This window comes from Lycorma delicatula, chromosome 2, assembly GCF_047948215.1.
Source record: "Lycorma delicatula isolate Av1 chromosome 2, ASM4794821v1, whole genome shotgun sequence".
NCBI lineage: Eukaryota > Metazoa > Arthropoda > Insecta > Hemiptera > Fulgoridae > Lycorma > Lycorma delicatula.
This window is the reverse complement of record NC_134456.1, coordinates 13,546,193-13,570,687: the sequence shown is the minus strand read 5'-3', so window position 1 is coordinate 13,570,687 and position 24,495 is coordinate 13,546,193. Positions and strand designations below refer to the sequence as shown.

The window sequence follows — 24,495 nt, the reverse complement described above, 5'->3', positions numbered from 1 at the left end:
ACAAAGAACATACAAAAGAGTAGTGTAATGATAATTAAACAGATTATATTTTTAAGTAGTTTTCACAAATTAATAAATATATAGACTACATTAAAAATTTAGGCAGAAAAAAGTTGAGAGACAAAATTTCATATACAATGATCACAAAAATGAAACGCTGCTATTATCATTATTATTACTTTATTTCACCAGGTATTTGCTACTATGAAGTAAATAAACTAACATTTATAAAATCAATATCAATAAATTACAGAACTGATGGAGTGTGATTCTATTGTGATGAAAATATAACTATTGTCTGGATTGTAAGTAGCAACCACAGTAAGTGAAGATTTTCTGAAATAAAAATGGGTATCATATTCAGAAGTAGTAGTACAAGTAGTACATACGATTTTAAACATTATAAAATACTGAGATAAAAGTTTTGTTAGAATCTATTTTCTTCTTTAACAAGAATGTATATAATAATTGTGTGTTCTTAATATTACCAATGCTGTTATATAAAGTCAAAAAATTTGTTCAGGGTAATATCAAAAACTTCTGAACCAATAGAAATTTCTTTACTATTTAAAACCTTACCAGATTTTATAATGATCTGACATTCCAAAACCTCCCTCCAAAAATAACTGGGGAATTATTTGTCATAATATTTGATCTTTGGTTTTACAAAACCTTTGGATAAGAAGGAACTTTAGATTTAAGCCTGCTATTTGCCAGCTTACTCATTAAAAGAGAGCAAAATTTTTTTATAAAAAGCTTATTATTGTAGTTGGAGATAAATAAAAACTAATGTTTAAAGGTTTGTCAATAATACTGAACTCACTTTTGCCTTCAGATGCCCTAGATCCTGGTCCTAATTAAAATAATAAATATTTTAAGTTTGATACTTTGTCAGATTGCATTCAACTAGGGACAACCATGAAATTTATTAGTGTATGTGAGGTTAAGGCCCTCTTACCCTCAGCCGCCTAGGAACCCTTAATAAACAAATACAAAATATTGTGGTATTTTATTGCAATAGACTATTCTTTACCAGTGTACATTCTCTACTTCCAGAGATAAGTAATAAGTAAGAAACTTAATCCTTTTGAACTGACCAGAGTCTCCAGACCCCCCCCCCCCAATACCTAAATACATGAAAATTATAATTTGTAATATTAAAACTGTTCTTTTTCAAATTTTGTTCAAGGGAAAGTAAAAGAACTAGGATTTTAATAAAAATCCCTCCGTTACATGATTTTCTCTTGGTTTTAAGGAACCTTAAAATAATAAAACTGAAATGTTGCTTTATTGAAACTATTACTTACCTAGCATCATAGCTGTAGAGCTATGCTGCAAGGAGGAAAAGTAGTATGGTAATCAGTCAAAAATTGGGGTATGCTTTTGTTTGCATTTCTTGACATTTCATGACACGGACTCCAATAAAAAAGTGGAGGGATAATGTTTGTATGTAAGTGTGTGTTTTGGTGTGTTTCTACTAGGACTTGACCCTCACAAGTTTTGACTTAGAAGATTGTGAGGTTCAAATCCTAGCTGAACCTCACAATCAAAACTAGGTAGATGCTTTTATATACAGATTTGAAGGCTAGGCACTAGATACCAGTGTAATTTGTTTTTTTTTATTTTTTTTATAATTTGATGGTTTGATTCAACTAGCCGTAGATCTCAGGAATAGCCTGAGTCTGTACAATACTACACCTCATTTACATTACATGTAAATATCATGATCACTATATATATATATATACACACACACACACACACACACACACACACATATATAACATCCTCATCTCATTGGACCGTGGGGAGGTTGCTTATTGTTCACTTCTTGAGCAGAGTGCAACTTATACATTAATGACAAAAAATATTATATTTTAATAAAAAAAGAAAAATGTCATGGGATAAGCTTCAGTGAAATTAAATGGATTTTTAGTTAATAACTTTGGTTTGAAAAACATTCTTTCTTAATTTTGATTAACTATTATTTTCTTTTATAATAATTATTAAGAATAGATATACAGAGTATTGAGAAATAAAGAGCAGTAATTTAGTCCATTATTTAAATAAAAAAAATTATAGCGTGACTTACGGAATTTTACTCAAAAAAGATATCTTCATATAAATGTATACTGCAGTATACATGTATGTTTCATATGAAACATTTTTCAATGAAGTTTTCTAAAAATTAACTAATTTTTTTCTCAATCAGGAATAATAAAAAAAAAAAAATACAAATATTAAATTTATATCCCTTTTACGTTTTATGATTGGGAATGCAAAATTTTTTAAAACATTTTATTAAGGACACATTTTAAAAATTATATTCGTATAGATAAATATAGTATTAAAATTATTAGTTTCTTTCTTTCTTTCAATTTTGTAGTCTAAACATTATATTTGCTTTGCCTGTGCATATATGCGCTTGCATGTGTATGTATTGAGACATAATGGACGCACTATTAGATTGTATAGTCAAAACCAAAAGGGAGGAGTAAAAGAAGATAATAGATTTGATAAATCGATTTTATCGCAGAGACCACTCACTCACTCTCTCTCTACACAGATATATATATATATATATATATATATATATATATATATATACAAGCATACGTAAGATACAAAACTTCAACCTTTGACTTTTTTTTATAATGAACTGGACAGCTGTCGTTATTTTGTCTAATATAATAATACTGATGCATTTCATCATGTTGAATGATTTATGTCTTGAAGAACCGATGACAGATCTATGATCTGTCATCGGTTCTCTTGCGGTTTCTTTTCATTTTTTTTTTGTTAACATTTTGTACTAGGCTAGCTTACAATTGCTTCATATGTTTCTTAGCTAATGAATTTGAAACTGCAGTCATGTTCTTCCTAATAAATACAATTCCATTTCTTATCTAAAAATTTCCTTTCAAATACCATCATGCCCATTTGAATATTAAAAAAAGATTTTATCATTTTTAAAATGTTTTCTCTAAAATATTTTTTGTTTTTCAATTGAGGACCATTTCTTTAGTAGCAGGGGATGGGTACCAGATACGAATTGATCATTTGCCTATAGTTGCGAACTGCTTCTTATTTCGATACTTCACCTATCTCCACGTTCATTGACTTGCGTGTGTGCCTTTGTTTGCGAATAACTCCCTAATTGCGTGTAACTCTCATGTGTAGACACTGGCTATTGCAGATAAGTCCCAAAAGTGGGATTCATCATATAAGACTAATGAGCTTCCGACACCGTTCTCAGTCTTCGACCCATCAGTGAAAACATGAAATTTTAAAATTTTTAAATTCTGCAATCAGATGTCGAAAAGCATTTGAAATATAAATGTCTGGTAATCCTTGTTCTATCTTCTCCTTCAAGTCTATGCACCCCTCCACTGTAGTCATCAAGCATAACGGGGCTTCTCTTCTGGAGACCAGGAGAACTTCTGGCAGGTTAATACCATAGCTTCCACCTTTTCCTTATTACCCCTGTTCTAGAAAAAGTGGGTCTTTTCCGATACTGTTCAGCCAAACTTTGTTTATAAAAGGAAACAAAATTTGTATGTCTTGGGAGGCCAAGACATAAGCTGCATATCTTAGCAGGATTGTTTCCCTTCTGTAGTTCAATGGCATAACTCCTGTTTTTGATAATATACTGTCAATCGGGTTGGTACAGAACGCTCCTGAAGCAAGCCTAATTCCTCGATTATGGATCACATCAGTTTCTTAAGATGAGACTTTTTGGTGGATCCATACACTATTATTTTACATTAAAGAATATATTAACTTGAAAATATTGCTTATTAATTAATTTTTATTTTTTTGTATAAAGTATTGTTTCCGATGTAATTTTTTCCTTTAAATCAACTTTATATGAAATATTTAGGTGGTCGGCATTCCAGCTTCCTAACTTTAGACAACGAATATTATTAGAATTAACTGACGTCATCTACAAGCTGTAAAATAAATTACAAGAATCAGACCATTGTAAAAAACTGGGGAATCCCCATACATTAAATAGCAAACTGATGCAGAACCTCATGGTATATTTTCCATGATGAATATATGTTTATTGAAAAATATACATACTGAAAGACCAGATTTACTGAAAAATACATGGTGAAGAAGCAGTTTAAAAAAACACTTTCTCTGAAAGTGAGGGTGACTATTTTGATGCAGAATCTGAGTTTTCAAACTACTGGCGATGATCGGCACTAACTAAACTCATCAAAATTGTATTAGGTTACTGGTATTATTTAAGTTATCATTAAATTATGACCTATCATTAATAATTTAAAAAAAAACTATTTTAAAAATATTGAAAACATCAACTTCAACAACATAGGGGCTAAATATAAAAAATGTAAGACAACAAACCCCCTTGCAGCACTTATTTAGCGAGTCAAAATGGTATTGCTTTTAACAGGTTTTTCATGATTTTTGAGAGGTTATAACATTTTTATTACTACAATACACAAGAAACTTTTTTATCTGCCATAAAAATCTACAAAAACACTGCAATTTATGCAAATTTGAGATTTTTATCACCAGCCCTATCAGAGATAATTGAAGCCAAAATTTGAATTTTTTTTTTAAAATTAGTTTTCAAAAATTCATAAAATTTTAGGGGTAAGTATATCACCATTAATATTATTTATAGTACAACTACTAAAACATGCCTTCATATAAAAAAATAATCCAAACTATGTATGCCATCCCTGCCTCTTGAAAAACTACCAAAAGTGAAATTTCACCATTTTCATGTTCAACTTTATTGGTAATTTTCTCATAGAAAGAATAGGAATGATAGTTAAATAAATCACTGGATCAATATTTTACCTTGAGAAAATATGATTAAATTGCTTTTTGTTTCATTCTTCCAGGACCAATAGTTTTTTAGTTATTTGTTTATCCGTAAACCTTTAAATCACAAAAATAGGTGAATGCAGAGTAACAAAAATAGCTACTACAGGTAAACTGCTTATATCAAAAATTTAAAAAGAATAGTTTTAAGATCCTGAAACATGTAGGAAACAAGTGGGTAAGTTTCAATTTTTTTTGAATCGGTCAAGCAACCAACTTGTTTTTTTTTTTGGGACACTTCAAATGGATTGACCCTATATGATTCAAAGGTTTTTTGAACTTTTTTGTTAGTTTTAAAGAAATAATAAAAAAAATTATTTCAATAACAATTATGAAAAATCTGTATTAGTTTATTTATCTTACCTGGTGGTTAACATTAGCCGTTCTTCTGCTAAAATTTCCTGCCGATGATAATTACACCAGTCTTTCAATAACTGATGGTCAATTTTCTCTAAAATGTAGTAGAAAGTTTGAATTTCCATTCTGAAATATTCAGAGAACTTGATAGGATCTTTTTTAGATCATCAAGAAGGTATTCTCCATACATCCCTCTAGCCTTAATAATATCATGAAACCCACGTTTCTCTCATTTTAATTTCAAACTGACATTTTCTGATGCTAATGTTATCAAGACAGCTTCCTCGCAACTGAACTCCATGATAATAAAATAGCGACTAAATAAGTAATTTTATGGTGATGACAAGCTCGTAAATCTGACTACTGTGTGCACCCACACCAAACTCCAGCACTGGTAATGTGAATCTGACTGCCTGCTTTTATTGAGTGCATATCCAATAATAGGCAGGCAGAGATTTTACAACCAAATTAACTACTGTAAAATGTATCCAGAAGAACATATCAATTCTGATAACATTTTAGTAATGATGAAAATCTCAAGAAAATAAATGCAAAAAATTGTGAAAAAGTCATACTAAAAGAAAATTATGTAAGTTAAGAAAAATCTAAAAAAATATATGTTCAGGTATGGAAGTTTTTATATCATAATTGTATGATAAGAAAGAAATCATACTGAATAAGAAAACATTTTGGGGGATAATAAATCAGAGAAATATAAATATAATATCAGAGATCCAGGTAAAGAAATGATATTAGAGAAGAAAGGCAGAACTAACAAGTGATTAAAAGCGTAGATCAACAAAATCAGATAAAGTGCAAGAGGATGGGAAAAAATAGATTTTAGAGAGGGCTCTATGACTTTGAATTCAAAAAAAGACTTAAAAAAAATAATCTGTCAGAACTGGTGATTTACCACCTGAACTATTATGGGGCCTCACTAAATCTAAATAGGCTGTAAACATTTATTAAATTTAACATTTTTATTTAATTTTAAATTAAAATTATTTTAATAAATTAATATTTCAATAATATTTTTATTTTAATATTTATTATTATTATTTTTAAATTTTAATTTAATTTAATTTATTGAAATTTAATTTGTGCAAAATTTATTTACCTGACTTACTCATAGACATTAATAAAATCATTATTTATACATACAAAAAACATCTAATTGTTGAAAATTACTGGAATAATTTATTGAAGAATAGAACAAAGAGTAGAAGGTATAAATAAGATAAGGGCAAATTTCGTTTGAAAAAACAATGGAACACAGAAGTAATTTTATTGCATGGATTAATTTTACAAGGCAGACTAAGAAAATACAAAACTTCAAATATATTGAAAAAGTGCTGCATAATTTTTTTTCTATTAAAAAAATATTTACAATTAAAACAAAAAAATTGAATTATTTATGTTTTTTTATGTTTATCTGGTAGTTATAATAAAGAATAGAAAATAATTGTAAAACTTAAAAGGAGTAAAAGATTGATGTGTCTTATCTAGCCTTTACTTTTAAATTGATTGTATAAGAAATAAAAAACCAAAAGAAAAATTAAGATCATAAAATCAGTAAAATGTTTAAGATGCATGGATGATGTTATTTTATTGCCTAGATAATTTTATGTGTAATAGAGGTAGATGAATAATTTCCAAGTTAACCGGAATTTTTCTACTAGATAATTTGTCTATTAAGTAATTCCAATTATATGTGAATATATATTGGGGCTTCCTATTTAATTATCCCTAAAAGGATATAACTGAATAAACATATATTATTATTAGATTCCTGTGGTTATACCTATCACGTTGAATAAAAACAGATATCTACATAGATTCTATTTTCATAATTCTGAGAAAATAAATCTTGGATGGTTTGTTTAAACTAAACTTCAAGGAGTTTATACTAGGAAAATGGATTTCATATATCTAGTTTATTTACCAAAAGTGTTAAATCATTTATCAAAAGAATCATATCAAGGACAAACTCTTATCAGAGTCATTTATGCAATTCCCTTCATAAATCAAATTTGAGTTTACAAATAACTTATTGATTCACAGGGATGTTATGTTTTCTTGAGTTCAAAAGAGAAAAAACATACAGGAGTGTGAGCCTAAAAACTCAATATTTACCCAAACAATGATCTGGAACTTTAGTTAGTTTATTCTAACACAGTAAATTCAACTAATTCATAGGAAAATGAATAATTCTACACAGTTATTTATTGAGGTTATGTTGAATGTCTGTTCAGGGTCTTCAAACGTGTGGTATGATATGTTTACTGGTTGATAAAACAAAAGAACTGTAGTTTAACCTTTGTTATTATTTTCGTAAGTAATTCTCAGGTTGTTACTGATAGTAAATAAGCAAATTTTTTTTTTCATTAAAATCCAAGTGTTTTGATGTATTTTCTACACCATGTGAACAGATGTCTATTACGCCACATTTAAAATGGGATTTTAGTTGAAAAGCTAGACAGGTTATAAACACTTTTAATTAATGAACCAGAAAATTCAATGATATGTTAATTTTTTATTTATTTAAAGAAATGTTGTTTATTTTGTTATATTTACTGTATAAAACAGATATGCTGTGCTAAAATTTCACTAATGTAAGCTTTAATGATTTTATTTATTTTCTTTTGAGGAATTATATGCCATCTACTACTATGTGGTAAGTGTGAGATATTCACGACTGAAAGGAGTAAGAACATAATTTTTTCTTATAATTTGTAGATCCGCTAATACTGACGGTTGTGGTATTTCACCTGTCCACTTCAAGTATGCTGTTTTCTCTGAGAAAGATGATTTTCACTGAACAGTCAGTCTATATAGTGAACAGAAAGAAGGAGACATTTGTAGATTTGAATGTCATTTCAAACCATTCATTATGTTGGCTAGGCTAGGTTATACAATAATAAATGTTGAATGTAACTATTTTACGGTTAATGTTTTTTTAACCTGGGTAATTATATTTTTACAGGTCTTATAAAAAAAGTTTATGTTGTTTTAAAAGTAACAATTTCAATTAAGAACTATTAGAATGGATATATTTAATTGTCTTTGCGTTACCTAAAAACTGATTTTATTGAAATAAACTGCTGAGTCAATTTAACTGCTTTTTGAAAGTTTTTCCTGTATCTAACCAAATGTTTTTTTTGTTATTACCAGGCTAAAATAAGAAAGACTAGTATGTTGGGAAACAAACTGGAAGCCTTTCCACTCCTTACTATACGATACTAGTATTGTGTATTAGATGGAACAAGCAAAATTTTTCAGCTTAGGTGTATTATATTTGAGTGTTATTTGCTTATGTCAGATTGCCCATTTCATTAACAACATTGTTATTTTTCACTTGTGGTGTATAGCCTGCTGATTTTAGGATTGTTAGATGAATTAAATTGTTAGCAATCAAAGTTTTCTATATTATATACATTCTAGTAGTAATTGGTATTAATTGATATACTATTAATTGTTGTATTACTTATTTCATACCTCCAGTAAACAGATTGTTATTGGTTACAAGAGCAATAACAAAGTTACAACTAATTACAGTCACTTTATGATAGTGAAGTTTGTAGTATGAAAAAACATTAATGCTAATTATATTCTTGGTTAAAACAGACTTTATTACAGTTAAAATTAAAGATCCTGTAATATAAGACTAACTATTTGAATATGACAAATCAAACCAAATATACTAAACATAGAACACTAATGGTTTAGAGTTGTTAATTTATAACAATCCAGACCAATCTGGCATTGTGATTTCAAAAATATTAATTTTAATAAATAAAAAAAAAAGCTTGATTAAGTAAAAATAGAATAGAAATCATCTTCAAAATCCTCCATACCTAAATTAAAATTTATGAAAATCTTCAGATTTGTTTTTTTTATTTTGGTACACCTTAAATAACATAAAGAAGTGTACTCAAACATAAAAATTTACTAGAGGGTTCAATCTTAGTACATTATAACTGTTTCTTTTTATTAAATACTACCTTTTTTACATCTGCAAACTTCTGTACTGTTAAATTCTTCCTTTTTTAAAACTAGGTTTTTAAAACTTAATATGCATCTATTAGACGCATAATAACATCTAATAAAGATGGCTTAAATAGTGACTGAGATTATTATGTGCTTAAGTTTTTTTAAAATGCATGTAAAAGTGGTTCATCATTTCATATAAAATATTGAATAAGAGCATACTAATATGGTACATAAAACTTTCCGTACACTGACTTTTCATAGTGGAGTGTGTTCAGTTAGTGTCAGATTATTTACAGTTTTAAAAGATTATTGCTCTAAATTTTAGCCCTTTGAAAAATATTTACCATGTTAAATAAATCACCTTGTGTGATTTATTTAAACCATGTGCTATGGTTTACTGATATGATTATATTTATTTTGAATAGAAACACTAAATTGGGGATCCAATACTAGTGGCTGGGAAAATTTTTGCTGGTAATAGTTTTCCTTTATGTGGCCATGTTGTGGAGGTAAGTGGTTTATCCTTAGTGAAATACCTTTAGTGATGCTGTGCCAGTTAGACCGTGTAGTATTGTTTGCTCTTTTTTAAAATTGTAAACCTCTTCTAAAATGAGAAATAGACTTTTTCAGAATAGGTTTGTTTAGCAATATGGTTTAAAGATAAAATTTTTCTTTGAAATTGTTCTTATTTTCAATATCATTGTTATATTTTATTCTTTCAGTAAGCTTCTACTGCAAAATTTTACATTTCCTAGTAACCCATCGTCATTGAAATCCAACTTTAAGTACTGATGTTAAATATTCTATGTTTGAATTAAGTTTCTGATTATTATTTCTTCTTTTATTGCATTTAAAATTACACATCCATTATATATATTTCTTTAAATAATCAATTTTTTGTAAAAACATTCTTATTCATTAAAATTGTCTAATTTTGCATCAAATCTTAGAGTATCAGTATCATATAGTTACAAATCTCAGCAAATGAATTGTTATCATACAAAGTGTTTGTTTTTGCTTGTCTTGTTCAGGTATTGTCTGCATTCTGGTGCTTTCAAAATCATTTTTAGATACCGTTTTCTGTCAACTAAACGTGAAGAAATGGGTCACACAGGGCTTGCTCATTATTGTAGGATATGTCTAAGCAATATCTGTGTTATTTGCTGTGTTATTAAAGGAAGCATCTTTCATTAAGAGATATGATAACAATGAATATTTAATGTTTAAATAACACCAGAATGACATTCTGGCACCAGTGCATCCCTGGCAATTAGCAGATAGTCTGTACAATCTTGAAATTGCAGATTCAAAGTTAGAAGACTAATGAATGAAAAAGATTAATGTTAAGAAAAACATAATTAATGAAATATCTTCTCAAAAAAGGAAGAATTTAACAGTACAGAAGTTTGCAGATGTAAAAAAGGTAGTATTTAATAAAAAGAAACAGTTATAATGTACTAAGATTGAACCCTCTAGTAAATTTTTATGTTTGAGTACACTTCTTTATGTTATTTAAGGTGTACCAAAATAAAAAAAACAAATCTGAAGATTTTCATAAATTTTAATTTAGGTATGGAGGATTTTGAAGATGATTTCTATTCTATTTTTACTTAATCAAGCTTTTTTTTTTATTTATTAAAATTAATATTTTTGAAATCACAATGCCAGATTGGTCTGGATTGTTATAAATTAACAACTCTAAAATACCTGGTGTGACCGACAGATTAAATTTTCCAAATAGATTTTATCATATATAAATTCGATTTTTGTTACCAAATTGTTATTATTTGTGTTTTTATTGTATTTTACACCATAAACTTGATTCAATGATACTTTTGGAGCTATTTTTAACATTTGTATATACGGTTTTATAGCTTCTTTATAATCTGTACTTGTAATTGTTTCTTGTGTTTCAGGAACTTATGTAAATAGACTTTCTGGAAATTCACCTTCATATGCAGTTTGAATTCATTATCATCAAAAATTAAAGTTGTTTTTTCAGATGGTGATCATGATCAAGATGTTTTTTCATTATCATCATCATCTGAAACTTCTAAATCTTGCATTTGCAAACTCCAGTTCCTTGTTGTCTTTCTAAAATGGCAGATCAAATCATGACCTACTTTAGCAATATCAATTTCATATCTTTTTTTGATTTGTACCGTTAAAAAACCTGAATTTGTATCGATAATTAGCTTAAAATTACAAAAAATTCCATGAGAATAATTATCTTTAATTTGACAAATGTCAATTAGACTCATTTATATAAATCTATTAAATTGTAAAAGATCTTTTAACAACAACAAAATATTAATTTTGCATTAGTTACAATGTATAGGCCTTAATTATAATGTATACTACCTTATAAAGTATACGCTACCAAGTACTATCAAGTACGGCTATCTAGCGACGTGATTTGTAAACAGGTAAGGAAAAAACTCAGAGTTACAAATTTAAAAATGTTACATTTATCGAAAAATAACTGTATTCATTAAGAACATCTATTACTGCGATGATATGTACCTTTATTTCATAAAAATGATACTTTTAATATTTTAAACAATTTAAAAAATTTTGAAATGTCGATGTGTGAGTTGGTCAGAGTTTATTTAACGTATTATCTAAAAGAACATTACAATGGATTGTGGGAAAGAAACACTAAGAGAGCACAAGGAATAGGAGAGAGACGGCTACGCGCAGCCACCCACGTGTCCTCTCTGTGCCAATAGTAGCAGAGCAAGAAGCAGCAGCTGACCCAGCAACTAACACAACCTCATACAAACACACACACAAGACTAAACAAAGAAGACGGCAATCCCCAAGCCAACACCCTGTTAATATTTCGTTGTAAAAGTTTTTGTTGTTAGTATATTAAATTAATGAATTAATAAAACTAAATTCATATTTAGTTACAATTGGCAAAGACACATAACAAAGTCATGTGTAATGAAACAAACTATGCAACATTTTTGCAGCAGACTGTAGGCCCGCCTTTCTTCTAATAAATTAAGATAAAAATATCAATATGCTAGAAAACTGATAGTTATCTTTTTTTATATGTGTTTCTTTATATCTTCTTTTATTTGAATTAGATTGTTAAATTTGATAAAAGGTTTGATTATAGACTTTTCAACAAATAAACAAAATTACATTTGAAACTGATTACTATAAGTCAGGGGAAAACAGTAACGTATCCAGTAATGGTGACAAGATTAAAAATTGACACAGACAAAAATAGAATAATAAAAAATATAAAAAACTTTAAACAAACTATTCTTATATTAAATGCACTAAAAAGTAGAAAATCAAAAACATGTAAAAAAATTGTTTATTCTTACTCTTTAGGCCATTCATCGCGCATATGAAAAAATTGGCCAAAACATCAAATTTTCCATGCAAATTTATAAAACAGACTGAACTTTCTTTTGATTTTTCTTTTTCATAGAATTATTTTATTTTTATTTACATTTTCGAAATCGGTAAATCTATTATTAAATTCCAGCTATTTAACAAAAGAAAATCTCTTGTAAACACCACATTAGTTTCTCATACACTTATTAAATTACATATAAACATTTTTTTAAAATTAAAAGTACATAAAATTTTATTTCATTAATAACATCTAATATTTTTTTATTTTTTATTTATTATTGAATTATTTATTGTAAAAATATTTTTACAATCAGAGGATTTAAATTAAAAAAAAGAAAAAAGAAGTTTGATTCGAACCGATGTGCCTTCCCCTTGTAAGATCTAAATATTTAATTAGTTAAAATTTTATTTGGCTAAACTCTGGAACCAATGAAAATAAATACCACTTACATCGTTGAAAATATCTCAATCGGAGATTTATTACTGTAGTTAAGAAAAAGTCCAAATCCAGTTTTTTGGGGATTTTGGGCTTTTTTGGACACTTCTGGTTCAGTCGATTGCAATCAAAAGAGGAGGTACACAACTCCCCTCTGTTACAACAGTTGTAGAGGTATAAAATTCTTAATTCATAAAATCTTACTAGGTGATCTGAATGTTATGTGGATTGATTCTTCTAATTTTTAAAAAGTTTGTTTAAAGATGGAACGACATTTAGAGGGAGTATTTATTTTTAAGGAGGTTGATGTCTATGAGAATCTAATTTGTGTATGTATAATTTAAAAATCCATCTAAGTATCCAATGCTTTTATAATTTCTTTCTTGAATTTTTCTTGTTTCAACATTCAAAATACCTATTAGAATGAGAATTTTTTTTAATTTTCCATCCTAACAAAAAAATTTATTTCTCTAAATGCCAATCTCCTTGGCGGAATGGTAGCGTCTCGTTATTTTATTTGGGAGTTCTGGATTTGAATCCAATGCTCATCATTTTTCATAGCTAAAAACTCCATTTCCATATACCACATTCATGCTCTTCTGCCAACTTCTGTAGTAAATTAATTCATTCAGAAAAAATTAGTTGTCGGATATGAGAAGTAGTTTTTTAACTTTTGACAAATATCGAGTACATTTTAAAATTAAAAAAATGAATTTTTACAAAAATAATGGAAAATATTTAAGCTAATTTCATTTCACTACAGAAAAAGATACACTAGTATGTAGCTTTACATAACTTGTCTCTATTTTTCTTGTAGCTGAGATGTACGCAAAACCACCTGAGGTACAATCTACCAAAATCATAATTACTCTGATATTAATGAAATCTTCTAAACAGCTAAACAGTCAGCCTCGTGGTAACGGAGGAAGTAAATATGTTACTTTTAGGGCTGAATATCATTATATTTTGGTGTACATGGCATGGTATATGTAATTTTATATTTAGATCAATGAAAAAAGGTAATGGGAAATCATGTCGCCTGGAGTGGAATGGTTGTGACGTTTGATAGTTGGCTGGTACCAGCCCACCTACAATGAGAATTGAAGTTTTAGTATTTAATATAGCTGTATTTGTAACTGTCAGTGAAGGAAGTATTAAATACTATTGGTCTGAAGTAGTACATCGTTTAAACAATATTTAATTGTTATCTACATGCTTAATTTATAGAAGTAAAAGTCAAAGTTATATGGCAATATTAATTTTAATGTTGATAACACTGATTACATTAGTGTATTATTATTATAAAATTCAAATTAAATTTACTTTTTTAAGGCTACCCCCCTGATGGTATAAATGAAAAAATTGGTCCTAAAAAAAATAATATTGTTTTCATTTCGACTTTTTTAAGTGGTTTTAAAATAATAAAAAAAAGAAGAAAACTTTAGTAGATTATGCCTTAATTTGGCACCTACTTTAAAAACTACAAACGGATGATATGTAAAAAAAATATAATACTTGAACAGGACTAGAGTTCAGAAGATCCAGATGAAGGCAGAGATGCTACCACATTGCCACAGGGCTTTGCAAATAAAAGTAAAAATTGAAAAACAAAAGTAAAATTAAATACATTTTGTATTTCATTTTACTTTTGTTTTTTTTTATATTTAAATTTTTTTTTTATGCATCAAATAAACACTACGAAAAAACAGATTACAAAACTTATAGTCTAAAAACTGCATTTTGACAAAATAAAACTGGATGTAGAGAGATTACTATATTATCCAATAATAAGCAATGAAGATTAATAAAAAAGAAAAAATATAAAATTTTTTATTAAAATAATACAGTATTTCATTTAAGAATCTTCCACTTAAGTCAATTTTTTTAATAAGGTTACTTGTTCTTTCTTCTTCTTTTTAATTAACTTGTTCTTCAAAGTAAATTAAAAATTTCATAAATTTACTTAAGAAAAAAGCGTAAACTTATATAAATAAAACAATTTTTGTGTAATTTTCAAAAACAGAAGGAGGTTCTCAATTTAAGTCTTATAGTTGTTTAAACTCTAAATGGTTGCATTTTGATTATACGTCTTATTTTATATAAATTCTTTATGAGTCTCTTAATATGTTTATTCCTGGTAATTGAAGTGGAAAATCTTCTGAAACAAAATTTTAAATTTAAAAATACATTTTTCCCTGAACATAATTAATTGGTGCTAAATTAATAGTATTTATTGTGAAATTAGGTGTTTTCACGCAAAATACAGGAAATTTTACTTAAAAATTTATAGCGTAATAAAACCTCCTGCATCTCAGGGAACTTAAATTGATAATTCCTTTATAAACTTATTTGTACCACAATTCTTATTTTTATTTTGTAATTTTCCTTCTTATTTTTTTGCAATACTCTTTATCAACTAATATTGGATTTTTAGGCTTACCCCTCTTTTAATTAAAAACTATTAAAGCTAATGGATTTTTTAAAAACTTAGAAGTGGAGTTTTTAATAATAAAAAAGTTGATTTTTTCCATAGACTTTATTACTTCAATTTCCTCAGAATTAAATTCTCTACAAGTTTTGATGATAAAATTTACGCACTTGAATTTTTCTGTTTTCCATCTGATATCATGAAAACTACGGTAGATAAGTTCTGGGACCTGTTTTATTCGATTTTCAGGTCAAAAAATGGAAGAAACCATCAATCAAGTTTACTTAAAGCCTTAAAAATTTCAATACGACTTCATTTCACCGGACGAAGTGTTACACTAGCCGTAACTCTATAACAAAGAGCTTTCAGACATATTTTTGTATGAATGTTTTCCCTTATTTTAAGCTCTAGAATCAGTTTCCAAGTTATCTCCCTTTCCAGAATTTAACAATGGTTCACCATTATAATTGGGAACTAACTAGGCATCATCCTAACTATAACATGTTTGAAAGAAGTTTTATTCTCACGTACATCGTCTTCAATGTGTTTAATAGAACGACAGTTTATTTTAAATATTACACAACAAAAATTATTTTAAGTATTGCACAACATACACATGCGTGCAATATATGTGAAACAAAATAAACATATACTTACATTATTTTTTTGGGATCCCACTCAAATTTGATGCAACTGAAGATATCTTCTCATGTTGAGGTCACCCTGGAAATAGAAGAAAATTCCTCTCAGCATGTAAATAAGGCCTAAGCAATCCTCTCCTCTTTGATTGGAGATTGAAAATTGAAGACACTGTTGTAATGAAGGTAGCAGACATCTTGATCCAAGTAGTGAAGTAGAAGCCAATAAAACTTGAGCTATAAAAACATAACATAACATACCATAAAAGTAAGTCATTATATTTTTAAACTAAATTATCTGAGTATAAAATTAAAAAAATACCTGAAAAAAGCAGATTATTAAGAAAACTAACATTATACGACAAAAACAAAATAATATAATAAAACATTGCAAAATTACTTATATAAATATAAGAATCTATAGAATTAATAATATAGAATGTATAATTAAATAACAGTTATAAAAAAAGGAATTAAAAAAAAGAAGCAGGAATTAAATCTTACATTTTAATAGTGTATATCATAATCAGAAATTAAATATTTTTTCTAATTTTTATCAATTATGCCATCAATTAATTTTATATTATATATTTTTATGATATAACTCTAGTCATACTTTAATAAATCTCAAAAAATAATATTAACAAAAAAAAACTGTACATTAGAAAAAAAATTCAAAGAAAAAAATAATATGAAAAAAACAAATAAAAAACAAAATTATATAAAACAAGGAAACCAATTAAGCTTTTATCCTGCTATTATTGAAGCAGATTTGGTAAATATTGGTTAAAAGATTATTATACAATTTGTATATATACAGAAATATTAAACGTTGATTTTACTTTCAATTTAGATGTACGTGAAAGAAAATTGTTAATACCATGAAAAGAATAGATTTTATCTAACATAATGCAAGTAGTCACTAACCCTTGGATTTTATTAATTTATTACATTAAATCATTTATTGCTTTCATAAATAATATATAGAATCATTCACCATCATTTTGAATAATAATTTTATAATCAATAATTAATTATTTTAATAATATGTAAGAGTCCCATGAACCTGAAAGATAACTGTTAATACCCTCAAAAAATTTTTTTTTAACATTTTAATAAAAGTCGTCACTCACACTTGGATCATATTACATTAAATCATCATTTAATACTTTCATACATAATATATAGAATCTTTCAGCAACATTTGAATAATAATTTACAATCACTTAATTATTGTAACAATGGGTTCAAATCATATATACCTGAAAGAAAATTGTTAATATCCTCAAAAGAATAAATAATAATAATAAACGAAAAATAAATTATAAGACGACAATCACAGTTAGGTTTTATTATTTTATCACAAACTCTTATTGATATAGAAAAAGATTTATTAGATCATTCATGATTACCTATTGATAATAATTTTACACAACATATTTGTTATTTTATTATTATATTCATTTTACATGTACCTGAAAGAAAATTATAATTACCCTGAAAGAAAAATTTGGTTAAATGTAATACGAGTTAATAAGTTACATTTTTATTGAATTCAGAAATACTATATTGAATCTCTCACCATAACATTCAATAATTAATTTATACTAAATAATAGTTATTTTGATATGTTCATTTGATATTAGCGTGAAAAAATTATAATGCTCTGAAAAAAAGACATTTTGTTAATCATAATAAAGTAGTAATTAACCACTGGATTTTATTAATATATCACATTAATTATTATTGTTATCAAAAACAATACATTAAATCATTCATCATGTTAATACTCTGAAAAAAAATTGTTATATATCATAATAAAAGTCATCACTCACATTTGGATCTTATTAGTTTATTACATTAAACAATTTATTGCTTTTGTAAATAATATACAGATGTTACACCATCATTTTGAGTAATAATTTAAAATCAATTATTAATTATTTTACAATATGTTCAAATCAAATGAACCTGAAAGAAAATTGTTAATACCCTGAAAAAAAAAGAAATTGTAAAAAATCATAATAAAATTCATTACTCACCGTTGGATATTATTAATTTACTAGTTTCATAAATAATATACAGATCTTTCACCAGCATTTTCGACATTAATTTTATAATCAATAATTATTTTAATAATATGTTCAAATCATATGTACCTGAAAGAAAACAGTTAATATCCTGAAAAGAATAAATATTAATAAACAAAACACAAAAAATAAGACGATACTCACCCATTAGGTTTTATTATTTCATCACTAACAATTATTTGCTTTTGCAAATGATATACATCATTCATGATTAACTATCAGTAATAATTTTATACAAAATAATTAGTTATTTTATTAATTTCATAAGTACCTGAAAGAAGATTGTTAATACTTAAAAAAACAATTTAAAAAAAACATAATATCAGTCATTTACTCTTGGATTTTATTAACATATCACATTAACTGTTTTATTGCTTTTCCAAACAATACATCAGATCTTTCATCATTACCTATTGATAATTATATGATGCAGAATAATTAGTAATTTTATTATTTTATTCATTTCATATGTATCTGAAAGAAAATTGTTTACTCTGAAAAAAAAGAAAATATGTTAAATAACATATTAGTCGTCATTAACTTTGGATTTTATTAATATATCATATGAACAATTATTGCTTTCACAAACAATACATTAAGATCTATCATCATTACCTACTCATAATAATTTTATACAGAATAATTAAGTCATTTCATTATTATATTCTTTTCATATGTACCTGAAAGAAAAATGTTTATACCCGGAAAAAAAAAATATATAATACATCATTAATGCATAAATTTATTAATTTATGATAACTATTTTATTTCTTTCTCAAACAATACATTACATATTTCACAGTTACTTATTTTAATAATTTTATGCAGAATAATTAGTTTTATTATTACATTCATTTCTAATGTACCTGAAAGAAAATTGTCAGTACCCTGAAAAGAATAAATTTTGTTAAATAACATAATACAATTCTTTTACTTTTTTCACAAACAATACATTATATACCTTTCATTACATGATTTTTTTTTTTTGTCTTCATTCATTTGACTGGTTTGATGTAGCTTTCCAAGATTCCCTATCTAGTGCTAGTCGTTTCATTTCAGTATACCCTCTACATCCTACATCCCCAACAATTTGTTTTACATACTCCAAACGTGGCCTGCCTACACAATTTTTCCCTTCTACCTGTCCTTCCAATATTAAAGCGACTATTCCAGGATGCCTTAGTATGTGGCCTATAAGTCTGTCTCTTCTTTTAACTATATTTTTCCAAATGCTTCTTTCTTCATCTATTTGCCGCAATACCTCTTCATTTGTCGCTTTATCCACCCATCTGATTTTTAACATTCTCCTATAGCACCGCATTTCAAAAGCTTCTAATCTTTTCTTCTCAGATACTCCGATTGTCCAAGTTTCACTTCCATATAAAGCGACACTCCAAACATACACTTTCAAAAATCTTTTCCTGATATTTAAATTAATTTTTGATGTAAACAAATTATATTTCTTACTGAAGGCTCGTTTAGCTTGTGCTATTCGGCATTTTATATCGCTCCTGCTTCGTCCATCTTTAGTAATTTTACTTCCCAAATAGCAAAATTCTTCTACCTCCATAATCTTTTCTCCTCCTATTTTCACATTCAGTGGTCCATCTTTGTTATTTCTACTACATTTGAAATGTAGTAGAAATAACATTACATGATAATAATAATTTTATACAAAATAATTAGTCATTTCATTATTATACTCATTTCATCTTTCACCTCCAAGAAAATTGTTAATACTCTGGATAAAAGAAAATATGTTAAAAACATATATTAGTGATCATTAATCCTTTGATTTTATTAATATATGACATTGACTGTTATTGCTTTCAAAAACAATACATTAGATCTTTCATCATTAACTATTCATAATAATTTTATACAAAATAATAAGTTATTTTATTTATTTATATGTACCTGAAAAAAATCGTTAATGCTCTGAAAAAAAGAAATTTTGTTAAAAAACATATTACAAGTTGTCATTAACTGTTGGTCTGAAATTTCTTTCAGAATTACTCTTTTGAATCTTTCACCATCCATTTGAATAATAATTTTATACTGAATCATTAGTTATTTTGATATATTCATTTCATATGTACCTGCTAGAAAATTGTTAATATCCTAAAAAATATTTTTGTTAAACAAAATACAATATGAAATGACACTTATTCGTTATGATAAATTGGATTTTTCAAGATTACCTTATAATAATTATATTTTGAATAATGTGTTTTTATATGATGCTTATTGCAAATGTACCTGAAAGAAAACTATTAATACCCTGAAAAAAAATTGTTTTAATTGTAATACATATTACAAGTCGTTACTCACACTAAAATATATTATAAGGCAACACTTAACGCTTGGTTTTTATTTTTACAGATTTATCATTTTTATTCCTTTCAGAAATATTAGATCTTTCACTATCGCTTTCGATTAGTAATTTTATATTTGCCTTTGAGTTAAATTAACTGCTGATTTACCTAAAAGAAAGTTGTTAATATCCTAAAAAAATGAATTTGTTTTAAGCATAACACAAGTTGTCACTCGCCCTTGTATATTATTAATATTATTACTTTTCCTCATTGCTTTCATAAATAATAATTCATTTTCACAATCACTTTTGAATATTAATTTTTAAAACCTTAAACTATTTTTAAATAAAATTATATTATTAATGTAATATATTCAAGTGGACTCTCACCCTTTTTTTAATAACTTAACCATTTTATATTTTTTATTCCATTCATGGTCACCAAATTGAAGTTTTCCACAATTACTTTGAGCAATAATTTCATATTGTCTGACTTTTTTTTTGTAATGTGATCACTGTATTTATTACTGGAAAGAAACCTTTTAATTTTCATTTAACATAACGCCTGAAAAGAAATCCTGAAATAAGCGAGAAATTTATATAAAAAATACTTAACTTTTATCGTAAAAAATATTATACAGTTTTTATATTAAAATTAAAAATTATATTTGAAAATTTACGTAATTTACATACCTTCTTATTAACTTTTACATCCAAATTTTTTATTTTCATACTAATATGTATGTTATTAGAGATACTTTTTGTCATTCTATTATTAATTATTTCTTTCATGGCTATCACTTTTTATGTTTCACTTACAAAATTGATATAATTCAAATCATTTATAAACAGCATCTTTTAAATTATATTCAATGTTTAAATAATAACTTAAACTAATCTTAACAGAGATTAAGTGATTAAAAACAGATTTAATACAATAAAAAAATACCTTTTAAATAATAAAAATATGTATTTATATAAAATTAATTTCCTTGCTCAACCAAGTAAAAATTTCATAATGATACAGTAATTCTAGGTTGTAGTATTCAACATTTTCTGTCAGCTCATGATTTTTTTCTATCCCTCATAATATATTTAAATAAATGTTTAAAATATAATTGTAATATGGTTGCTATAAACTTAACTTTATAATTTTTATTGTTATAATATTTTTTTAAATCTTTTAGAGTTACAGCTAGTGAAACATTTCCCCTGGATTTCAGTTCCACTGATGGAATGAGGTTATACTTAAGACATATTATATAAAGGTTTTATGTTTTTTGATTAAAAAAATTGAATAAAACAGGTCACAGAACTGTTTCTTTCGTAGTTTTCATAATTTCCAACAGAAAATACAAAAATTTGGTGACAAAAACACGTTTTTTTAGGTTTGAAGTACAATAAACTTTGTTAAATGGCTTAAATTCGTAAATTTTATTATAAAATTTGTAGAAAATTTAATTCTGAGAAAAATAATTTATAAAATGTATGAAAAACAAAAAACAATCAACTTTTATTATTAAAAGGAAAACAGAATTGAAAGGTTTTTCATTTTCCTAAAGTGTACGTTGCAATCTGTTCAACTAATGAACAATAATCCCCTTTAAGGCCCAATGAGATGAGAGGATGATATATAAAACACACTGTTTAGTATTCAAATCCGTATATAAGCAACTACTAGCTTTTACTAGGATTGGAACCTCAGAACCTATGACTTGTTAAACAACCGATTAGAACAAAACTTAACAAAAAAAATGTAATAAATTTATTAAAACCACGATTAGACACAGCTGTTAGTACAATAAATTCATACCTTTGAAAAATTAAAATACGTTTAATTTACTACTTTCCCGTCTAGCGTTATAGCAGAGCTGTAGCTTTAGAAGGGAAAGTATTGTAAAAGGTCCAATTTGGGCTTATCCAGTTTTCACCAGGTCTTGACATTTTGACATCTAAGGAACACAAATACCTAAAAACTGGATGGAAATTCTCCGGATGTTAATGTTCATATGTATACGTGTGTGTGTGTGTGTTTTCGGTCTTGCCCTCCTTATATTTCCAGAACTACTGGACCGATTTTGGCCATATTTGTTCAGATTACTCCTATATATAGGGCATTGATGTCGTTAAATTTTCAACTTAAAAAGTCAAGGGGTTGAGACTGTAGAGCAAGGTTATCCTTAGTATCTCAAAATTTCGCCTAATTAAGCTCTTTTTTCTTGTAGACGCATTTGTTAACAATTAACAATATTTGCAAAAAACATTTTTGCAATATCGCTCCCCCAACCGAAAAATTCTCTAAGCTACTGCTGCTATGTTGTGACGTCACAGGTGAGCAGTAGAATTAAATAAATGAATAACAAAAAAACAACTTCGTTTTGTATTAATAATTCTACACAAAAAAAAATAAAAATTGCATTTTATTTAACGCGCATTTTTGTACTATTCTATGAAGTATAATAAATTATTTAAAATAACAAGAGCAAAAAGTATATATTACTAACATCTGTTAAAATTGCATTAAATGCGTTTTCTTTGTGTTAGTATATGTAATAAATTATTTAAAAAATACGTAGAGCAAAAAGTATATATATATATATATATATATATATGTCGGAGAGGCGAGGAGATTTGTCAGGGATTCAGCGTTCCGTGCTTCACTCATTTCCACCATCACAAGTGGAGAATATACAAGAGATCATAATAAAGTTCAATCAATAAAAATGAGTAGATAACTCGTACAATGAAATAATTACAAATGATAACTAGCACTTAACAACAACTCAGTAGTACACGAACTATAATATAAGATTAATTTAATTTAGAATTCAAACAATATTAAAACAACCTGCGATAGACCGAGGCTCAGAAATAAGTTGTATATAAGTCGACGACAACAGCGGCGGGCGGTGGTTCAACCGCCATCTTGTGACGTCACACCTGGCGCGTAATACGGTAAGTGTGTGTGTGTTTGTAAAATAAAACGTGTTTTAAGGTACTCACCATATTGTCATAGAGTGCGATGACTGCGCGTGCGTGCGTCCACTGGAGACAGACATCTTAACCGTGCACGATCCAACGCTCAACTGAATAAATGACGAAATGATTTTAGTTTAGGTGGAATATTTTTTTTCTTTTCACCTGCCGCGCTGTCCACCAATCACAATGTCTGAAACCCAGTACCCACATCCTCGACCTGCGATGTATACAACTGCATCAAACCAGTTCACACTGGTGAACAACCGACCGAGTCGGATTAAAATGGATAATTAAAAAAAGGTTACATTTTTTTTAATCAAGTTTCCTTTCGTGTGTATATATAAAGCATTCGCAACATTTAGTCATTTTTTCACTAACTGTTGAATAGTCAACATCGTGTGTAAAAAAGTATTATTTGCTTGTGAAAGCGGTATTTTGAAAAGCGATCGTCGATTGTAAAAAAATAGTATTTGCAAAATCGTTATATAGAAGAGTGAACATCTATTGTAAGAAAAAATACTACTTTACAAGAGGGTTGTTTGCAAGAGTGCTGTCTAGGTAAGTCTATGAGAAAAAAAATTAAAACAATTAGAAAAAAAAATTTAATATAAAAAATAAATAAAATTGAATAATATATATATGAATAAAAATAATAATAATGAAATAAAATTGAATAATATATATATGAATATAAATAGAAAATAAAAATAATAATGAAATAAAATTGAAAAAAGATAAATACAAAGAAATAAAAATAATAAAATTGAAAAAAAAAGATTAATATAAATACAAACAAATAATATATATATGAATATAAATAAAAATAATGAAAATAATAATGAAATAAAAATTGAAAAAAAAGATTAATATATAAATACAAACAAATAATAAAATTGAATAATATATATATGTGAATATAATAAAATTGAATAATAATTGAAAAAAATGATCTTTCATCACCGATCCTCATCATCACTGAAACACACAAACAAAAAAAAAAAAAATAATTACTATTAAGTTTGTCTAAAAGAAAA

At 26.7% G+C, this 24,495-nt stretch overlaps 1 long non-coding RNA gene across 2 annotated transcripts; it reads right to left on the bottom strand.

Moving 5' to 3' along the window:
* Positions 1 to 14,887: 14,887 nt before the first annotated feature.
* LOC142320125 (uncharacterized) lies at positions 14,888 to 23,413 on the bottom strand. 2 transcript variants are annotated; one of them, XR_012755294.1, is made up of 4 exons: positions 23,331 to 23,413; positions 20,873 to 21,060; positions 16,098 to 16,315; positions 14,888 to 15,170 (listed from the first exon to the last, which is right to left on the bottom strand). It is a non-coding gene; the product is annotated as an uncharacterized LOC142320125 (long non-coding RNA). The 2 variants fall into 2 exon arrangements; XR_012755295.1 differs by having other exon boundaries at positions 14,888 to 15,167.
* Positions 23,414 to 24,495: the final 1,082 nt, after the last annotated feature.